This window comes from Rhinopithecus bieti, unplaced genomic scaffold (assembly GCF_001698545.2).
Source record: "Rhinopithecus bieti isolate Rb0 unplaced genomic scaffold, ASM169854v2 scaffold_2735, whole genome shotgun sequence".
Taxonomy (NCBI): Eukaryota; Metazoa; Chordata; class Mammalia; order Primates; family Cercopithecidae; genus Rhinopithecus; species Rhinopithecus bieti.
Window position 1 is genome coordinate 1543180 of NW_016804150.1, and position 9445 is coordinate 1552624.

The window sequence follows — 9445 nt, forward strand, 5'->3', positions numbered from 1 at the left end:
CATATTTAGCTTTAGTGGATACTATATATCATTATTTTAAAAAATTAAATTTGGCTTGACACCATAGAGTACATAAAATGACAAATAATACTGTTAGTGGTTGTATTTATTTGCTAGGGCTGCCATAGAATTCCACACACTGAGTGGCATAAACAACAGAAATTTATTTTCACACAGTCCTGGAGGCTGAAAGTCCATGATTGTGTTAGCAGATTTGGTTTCTTCTGAGGCCTCTCTTTGGCTTATGGATGGCCACCTTCTTGCTGTGTCTTCATATGATGTCTTTCTCTGTGCATGGGCACTCCTGGTGTCTCTTGATGTCCTAATCTCCTCTTCCTATAAGGACACCAGTTATGTTGACTTGGGGCCTAGCCTAATGGCCTCATTTTAACTTAATTATTTCTAAAGGTCCTATTTTGAAATACAGTCACAATCTGAAATATGGAAGTTAAGGCTTCAATATATGAATTTTTGGGGAGCACAATTCAGTTCAGAACAGTAGCTAAGTCAGATAATCTGACCGCCAAACTTTTTTTAATGTCTGCAAAAATCCATTGATTCAGACAAGAATGATTCCCTACATATTATTCCACAAATCTAAATAGATGTAGTATTTCTTAAAATATTTCAGGAAATAACTTAAGTGCAGTGAGTATTTGACTAAGTGACCAATAAGAAGAGTATAATTTCTTTAGATACATATATTTATAAATATGTGTAAAAATGTTTCCAATTCTAAAGAACTTTTATACACTGCTATATAAAATTATAGGTGTTGTTTTATTTCCTACAGTATAAAGTCAATAAATGTTTTCTGACTTTAAAGTAGCTTAGAAAAAATACTTTTTAAAAGAAAAAAAGAGCTTAAATAAACTCCATCTACAGTGTGCTGATATGGTCTGGATGTTTGTCCCCCGCAAATCTCATGTTGAAATGTGATTGCCAGTGTTGGAGATGGGGCCTGGCAGGTGATGGGGTCTGGTGATTGAATCAGGAGGGCAGATTCCTCAAGAACGACTTAGTGCCATCCCTTCAGTGATAAGTGGTTCTAGCTCAACTTAGTTCATGCAAGGTTTGGTTGTTAAAAATCCCCTTCTTAGCTCTCCTCCTCCCGCTCTCAACCCTGTAATGTGCCTGCCCCTGCTTTGCCTTCCTTCATGATTGTGAACTTCCTGAGGCCCTTACCCAATCTGCTGAAGCCCAGCAAATGCTGGAGCTATGCTTGTACAGCCTGCAGAGCTATGAGCCAATTAAATCTCTTTTCATTATAAATTACCCAAACTCAGGCATTTCTTTATAGTGATGAAGAAATGGCTTAATACATGTACATGCATTATTTTGTATTAAATCTCAGAACACTAAGCGATATAAGTGCTATTACCCCCATTTTACCAATGTGAGAACTGGGGACCAGATGAGTTAAGTGGTCTCGCCTCAGGTGGCAACATCTTTCCCAATAAGCCTAGCAATCTTTTTAGAATATCCAACATTTTACTCAAATATATATTCCATAAGATATTGACTGAGATCTACAACTAGTAGGCCATGCACTTTTCATTCATTCATCATCACCTATTTATCCAAGCCTATAATATGTATTCATTCATTGTGCCAAAGATTGTGCTGAGTTCTGAAGGTAGATGCATAAGAGAGACAAATTTCCTATCTTTACAGAGTTTACAGTGTACCATGGAGTTAAATAATTTTAAAGAGCCAAAACAAATGTATTCAATAAACCTATATTACAACAAAGTAACTGTATTATCATCTTATATTTGAATTTCAATTGTATTATGGCCCCTAATTTATTAGTGGAAACATTTTCTCTGAGGATTTGCCCAAGTTTTAGAGATTGCTCGGCACCCAACCCGGACATGGTGGCCAACATCATTGACATAGTGGTCATGATAACAGAGGTTCTTCATAATTTATGCCCACCTTTGCTGAAAATTGTTTGAAACCTACCCGCAGTTTTCTAGGACTGCAAGGAAGTCTGATGTTTCAGAGTCAAATATCGAGAAACATCATTGGGCCTTTTCTCCTGCTTACACAACACTCTGCAGGTTGAGATACTTTAGGATTTGACTACTTCTGCGACTTGGTCTATGGACCTAGTAGGTTTCTTAAACTCCTAAATTTCCTAAATTCTTACGTTCCTAAACTTTGTGCTCTTCCTGTTGCCTGCTCTCCCCACCTACCTTCTCTGTGGGAACAAATACGTTCTGTGCTCTCTTGTTTCCTCTAGGATTCCCCCTCTCCCCACTCCAGTTTAGGAGAGCTTTATATAGATATGGGTAATTGGAGGGGGTGTAATGATGCTTGCTGTAACTCATCATATGCTTTCTATGTGGAAAACTCATTCTGTTAATATACTAAAATACTACCTCAAAATAAAACTAATAATAAGGAAAAATTAAGAAGTGGGTATTAGAGCAGTGCTGACTTGAGCAGGAGCCGTCACGGATTGTCAAGAAGATTCATAGAAATTGAATTTAGAAGATGGATCTAAAGTGCAAGTGGGAATTAACTGGAAAGAAGAGTTGCATGTGCATGTGATGGTCCTAAAGTAGGCAGAAGGTCGATGGTTTGTGAATACCTTAAAGAGGACAATGTGTGACCGGAAGGCAAAAGCAGTGGGAAAAATTACGAGGATGAGGCTCGTTGAGGAAGGCAGGACCATGTTAGGCAGGACCTTAAAGAGTATGTTAAGGATTTTTGGTCTGTGCCCTAGAAGTAATTGAAAATTCTTCAGGGTTTTAATTACAGAAGGGACTTAATCAGGTGTGATTTTTCTAAATGATCTAAATAACTGTTAAATAAGGAAAATTGATTGAAGTGGGTCCAAGGTGCACGCTGAGAAACCAGAGACTATTTAGAAAATGAACTCCTTTTCAGCAACAGAAAATACCCAGTAATAATTAAGCTGTTGATAGATGAGATCTAAGTGCTTACCAGGTGCCAAACACCTAATACTTTTATGTATTATCCCACTGAAATATCGCAAAATAATTAGCCTTGTTTTAAAGGCAGGGAAAATGAGAAATTAAAAAGTTTAAACCTAGGCAATGTGCATAGCTCACATGCTCAGTAAATGCACTATTTTGAATTAGGTAAAAGAAAAGTCACTGCAATGTAAACTTTTACTCTCTCACATCCTTGTAATCAACAACAGGCATTTGCAAGTTGGCTATGAAGAATTAAACAAAGAAGCTAGAGAAGTAATTTGTTTCATATAAATATAAAAGTATCTGTAATGCAACCTAATTAGACCTAATGGAAAATTAACATAAGTTCCAGAAATTGTTTTAAAATGTACATTAGTAATGATTCATGTTTGTAATACAGAATTTTAAAAATGTTTCTAATATTCAAATTACTAAATTTGAATATTTTCATATTTGTTTATTAATTATATTAATGAACTATATTTTGAGAATCTTACTATGTGTGCAATACTAAAAATTAATCATATCCCATAAGTTTTATTGAACATTTACCTCTCTGAAAATGAAATCATTTATTTTTCACAAAATTCGGTGTCACTGCACGTTTATTATTTTTCATTGCAGTACAGGATAAGGGGGTAGTATTCTTTTGAGTCAAAATAAGTAAAATACTAGAGGAGACCTAACATTTTGTGAAGAAAATGATTCTCTATGATGAATGCCTTCTATCCTAAAATATTTAGAAGTACAATACCAGAATATACCATCTTACCATTTCAACTGTGATACATAAACACAGACTGTGGAATCTCGGAGGTGTTCTTGTTTAGTATCAACAACTGAAAAGTGAACCACAACATCTGTTGTTTGCGAGTTTTCTCCCCATTATGTTTATGTCAGTTTCCAAAACTGGAGGAGGAGGGGGGTGTTTTTATTTTAAGAGGTATCTTGTTTCTATTCTTTGCATTTGGACTGTGTAATGCTATAATTTTATATTTGACTATGGAAACTAGCAGAAGGAAAATTATTTTTCATTGAGAGAAGTTAATAATAGAGTTTAGTAAAATATTTTACTAAGAGCCAAGCATATTACAATTGATCTAATAGTTCTAGTAGCAACCTAGCTCTGTAGCATAATGACTCAAAATCTGGGAGAGTTCCTAATCCAATTTTCACACACCCATACATACAAACACACAATTTCATAATCTCTTCAAAAAGATAAAATAATGTAGAAAAGAACATAGGATAACACACCCACGAAGAAGAAATAAAAGTATTCTGTTACAGTTGCATCTTATTATTTTATATATTTTTGAGAAACAAATCAATATAAATGATATTGTAATTATCTGTGTTCCTCTTTCCAGTGTTATGCCCCAGTAACATTAATTATAATTACTTTTGAAGCTATGAATGTTTTTATATTTAGTACAGTATATATGTGTGTGTATATATATATATATATATCACAACATTTTTTCTTTTAAATTGATGTAAAATATTTTCAAAACTGTATAATATATATACACTTTGCTTGTTGACTCAATGTTATGTCTGTTCACCAATCTATGTTGATTTATACAGTTCTAGTTTATATAGTTGGCAGTTGTACAATATTCCATTGTTCAGATATGCTAACTTGTATTCTTCCATTTCTCTTCTGCTAGATAGTGAGTTGTAATGGTTTAATAAAAATTCTAATGTAAGTGTTTTGGAGATATATGATAAAATTTATAACATTTTCTTATGTCCATAGGTGGACATTTTAAGTCATTGGGCATACATATTTTCAGCTATATACACCGTAGTAAATTGCTCTTGGGATTATTTGTAGCAATTCTACCAATTCTCCTTTTCTTTTCTTGTCAACATCTTCCTATTTTTTCTTGAGATGTCATTGTCTAGTTTTGTCTACTAAGTTATATATATGTGTGTGTGTGTATTACAGCTGCAACATATAGAAAGGAAGTAACAAGGACTATGTATATTTTATAATAAAGAATTGAATATCTGTCAGGAACTGCATATTTCATGGCGTGATCTCATTTAGTCTACTGGTTTTAAATACAATCTATATTCTAATGACTTTCAAATGTGTATCTTAAACCTGGGCTTCTGGGCTGCCACATTGATTCTAACCTTGTGTAAACAATTGCCTACTATTAATAGAGTCTCCAAAACAGAGTTCCAAATGTTTTCTCCCCAAACCTTCTGCTCTAACAGTCATCTCTGTCACAGTCAATGACCACCTCATCCTTCCAATCTCGTCTCCTGCCCACCTTGACTCACTCCTCTTTTTCTCTTATATTTCATATCACACTTTATATCAAACCCTGTTGGCTCTACTATCAAAATACTATATCAGCCACTTCCTAATATCTGTCACATCCACTGTCATCACCACTGTCACAATCCACTGTTCAAGAAAACATCACCTTTTCCTTGATTGTTGCAATGGGCTCCCAAATGGTCTGGCTGCCACCACCCTTGCCCACTTACAGTCTGTTCTAATAGGAGTCATTTGCTGAAACCTAGTTCACATTATGTCATTCCTCTGCTCAAAATCCTCCAACTCACTCTATTTAAAATCCAAAGTTATTGTATGGCCTTCAAGGACCTACCTGATCTTGACCTCATAACTGACCTGATCTTGACCTCACTCCCCTACTCTAAATCCTCCAACTCACTCTATTTAAAATTCAAAAGCATTGTATGGCCTTCAAGGTCCTACCTGATCTTGACTTCATAACTGTCAGAAATCTCCTATAACTTCCTTCACTGTTTTTCATTAAGCTACAATGATGTTGGTCTCCTCATTGTTCACAGAACACAACGGAGACGTTCCTGTGTGTCAGCCTTGGATGGAAACACTCTAACTACCAATACCTACAATGTCCACTTTTCTAAGCTCCGTAGCTCTTTACTCAAAGGTCACTTCAGAGATGCTTTCTAACCTCTATATAAAAAATTTCAACAACCCCAAAATTTCAAAATATAATACAACACACTCAAAGTATTATAATCTCCTTCTTGGCATTTAACTCTTATCAATAAAAATATGTACTTTATTTCAATTTCACTGGCTCCTCAGTCCTTAGCACAGCACTTGCTCCCTGGAAGGTGCAGACAGTGAATATTTCTTCATTTAATAAAACATATATTCTAGTGAAAGTTATAGGTTTATGGTAAGTTATAAACCATACCACATTTACACTTAAATTGTACAAATTAAAATTAATTCACCTGTTTATAAACGTGAACTTAATTTGGAAGTGAGTATCTGAAGAAACTTCTTTATATTTTTAACGAAGTATGACTTTTAATACAATTACTATTTATGTTGATAAATATCAGAGGCTTTGATATTTTATAATCATTGAAATATTGGTGTTAAATATAAGATTTAACCATCTTCCTGTTTGGCTATTATTAAATGCTTTGCATACTAAAGTGAATATTTAACTATATAGGCATTCAAACCTTTCAAAATGCTAGTTGACAAGATCTCACTGTAGCAGGTGTGTCTGTGATATTGTAGGTAAAAAATATCTCTCATGATGTAAATAAGACATGTATTATTACAGTTCTTTTGCTTTCCAAAAAAGTATGCTTATTCAAATACATTTTATTTTATAGTTACATAATACAAATTTAGCAATACTAGCAACGATTTTTCTAGCTAAAATGTTGCCAATGGAATCTCTCTCTATATATGTATATGTGTATGTGTGTGTGCATTTTACACACACACAGACGTATCAAGCCTTTGAATGCATCAAGTAAATTCAAAACAGATTACAAGAAAATACACACAAGTTGAATTTATTTGGAAATGAAATAACCTAAAATGCCTGCTGTGAAACAATCACTAGAGTATTTTGAGCTGTATTCTTTGGTTTAGTTTTGCTCACAATACCTAACTCACTATAAATTTACTCACATTTCTTTTAATTTAATAGCATTTACTCATCTCCATCATCCCCTGCCTTTGAAATAAGTGAACCACAAACTTTTGATTATAATCTTGTAGCCATAGAAAACTTGGAAAATATAATCTCAATTTAAAATTAACTCTTTCTCTTTAGATTGAAAAAAAAAAATGCTTGAGTTGCATACCGTCTCTGAACCACAGGTGATATTTCATAAGTTTAAAGCACATTTTTTAAAAAAGAGTACTTTTTCAAATAATTTTCCATGTCTTCATTCAGCAGGTAACCCAAACCTTCATAATCCCCAAATGCTGCACTTCAAAGTTTTGCTCAGGAAAAAAATATTGAAAAGAACAGCCTCTCTTTCCAGTTGATTTAAAACATCACTAGCTTATTTTCAGTACACATATGGAGTTACTTTTAAAAAGAAATCTTGGAATATTGCCAGACTACATACAGGAAAGGCTTTTCTCCAGAGAGAGCTAAAATTCATTATCTGAGGTTTGGGACACCCATGTTCCTTCAAAATTTGGACACATCTTTGTTCCTTCGTGATTAGTGATAGTAGTTTAAGTTAAAATGAGAAAGTACTCAATGTGTGACGATATTCTCAAGAAACCAAATTATTATATTGTTTGAACTGATGCTGATTAACAGTTACCTACATAAATAAAACATCACTTTGCATGATGATCATTTTAGAATATTCTTTAAATCTGATATTATTTATGAAATATAACAGTCCTTATTTGTTTATAAGAAGTATTAAAGTTAAATTTAGGCCCTTTGTTATATCTCTCTTTTCCTTAAATGGTTAGCTTCTCTCATTTAAATCTATCTGAAATTTTTATTTCAGGAAAAAAAATCATTAAATCCAAATAATTTTAGGGCAATATAATTATGCTATTATTGTTTTTAGTGAGCATTTCATAATGATAATGTTTAAACATTTTAAACCTTCTTTTTTTATTTTTTATTTTTCTGAGAGGGCATCTTGCTCTGTCGTCCAGGCTGGGATGCAGTGGTGCGATCTTGGCTCGAATAGTTAGGATTACAGGAGCGGGCCCACAGGCTTGGCTAATTTTTGAATTTTTAGTAGAGAGAGGGTTTCGCCAGGTTGGCCAGGCTGGTCTCAAACTCCTGGGCTCAAATGATCTACCCACCTCGACCTCCCAAAATGCTGGGATTTCAGGCATGAGCCACCGCACAGGACCCTTTAACCCTGCTTTTGATGCACAAAATGAAGCTAACAAAGGTGGAAACATTGTTATACATAAGAAAAATATTAATATCAGCATAATAATTTCAGTAATAACCAATAACATTTCACTGTGAAATACTACAAAGTGGTAATTATTTTAGATTTATTACATATTTTCCCACAGTATATAACACATATTACGGGTTTTTCTGAAAAGGTAGAAACAAAATTCTCATAACTGATGATAAACAGCCTATGAATATAAGACAAAATTAATATATAGTAATATGAAACAAATTAAGTAAATACAGACCCTGCTCTAAGAGATAAAAGTCTAACATGTGCAGTGAATCCACAAAATTGAAGAGACTAAGAATATGATTTTTTTTAATGTAGATTTTATGCATACCGAAGAATAAGTGTACTTTGTTATATGCTAAGTAAAGAAGCTAAGGGACTTTATTATCTTCATTTTTAATTAGTCAGGAAAGAAATATGTGGAATTACAGAAACCGCATCAATGAAGGAAGAGAAAGCTTCAGCAGATTGGAGGTACATTTTATAACACCCATAAGCATTACCTATCATGGGAGTTTTACTTTGTTTTGCCCACAAAATAGGCATGGACACCTTTTGTATCTGCATAATTTGATAAAATCAGGTATTATGAACTTAACAATGAGTTATTTCAAATGGAACCAAAGCATAAGCTCTACTTTAAAGAGTAATGGTCGAGCTGAGCAGGATTACTTCTGCAAAATGAATTAGAACACTATGAACTGTAATATATCAGCAATAAGTCTAGCATATTTCAAAACCACAGCTATTGGAGAAATGAGTCTGAATCACTTGAGCATCACAAATCCTAGGCCATATTTTTATTTCCAGCCTAACCCTTTGTGCTGCTTCCAAGTACGCAGCTCCAGTTGATTTCAAAGGCAGTAGATGAGAGATAAAGAGGAGCAAGGATTGTTCTACCTCAGCAATTCATGATCCCTCTAAGGCCATTGATTTTGAAAGAATATGGAGACCTTGGCATCTCAGCAGAATAGATCCAGCTACTCTTTTCTATCTGCTCCCATGAGGTAGCACAAGCATTTATCCAGTTTACCATAGCAAATGATTCTCCATGTCCCGAAAATTACAACACTCTTCCTTTCTTCACTCTGAGGAGTCATAAAACCTAAATTAAACATGACTGTCCAAAGAATTATTTTCAGTAATGTTAACATTTCAACAAGAGAAGTAAATGGAACATTGTGATTTGAGTATTATCATAATATTAAATATAATAATGCAATATAACATTTAAACATCCTTAATTTAACATTATTCATTTAAAATATTTACTTATTAAATTATTAATT

The 9445-nt window shown here is 33.6% G+C and overlaps 1 long non-coding RNA gene across 1 annotated transcript in view; it reads right to left on the reverse strand.

Moving 5' to 3' along the window:
- Positions 1-288: 288 nt before the first annotated feature.
- The window catches only part of LOC108526205 (uncharacterized), a 25157-nt gene continuing 16000 nt past the window's right edge, over positions 289-9445 (reverse strand). Inside the window, exon 3 of the long non-coding RNA XR_001884461.1 lies at positions 289-336. This is a non-coding gene — a long non-coding RNA (uncharacterized LOC108526205). The remainder of the gene's footprint in view (positions 337-9445) is intronic.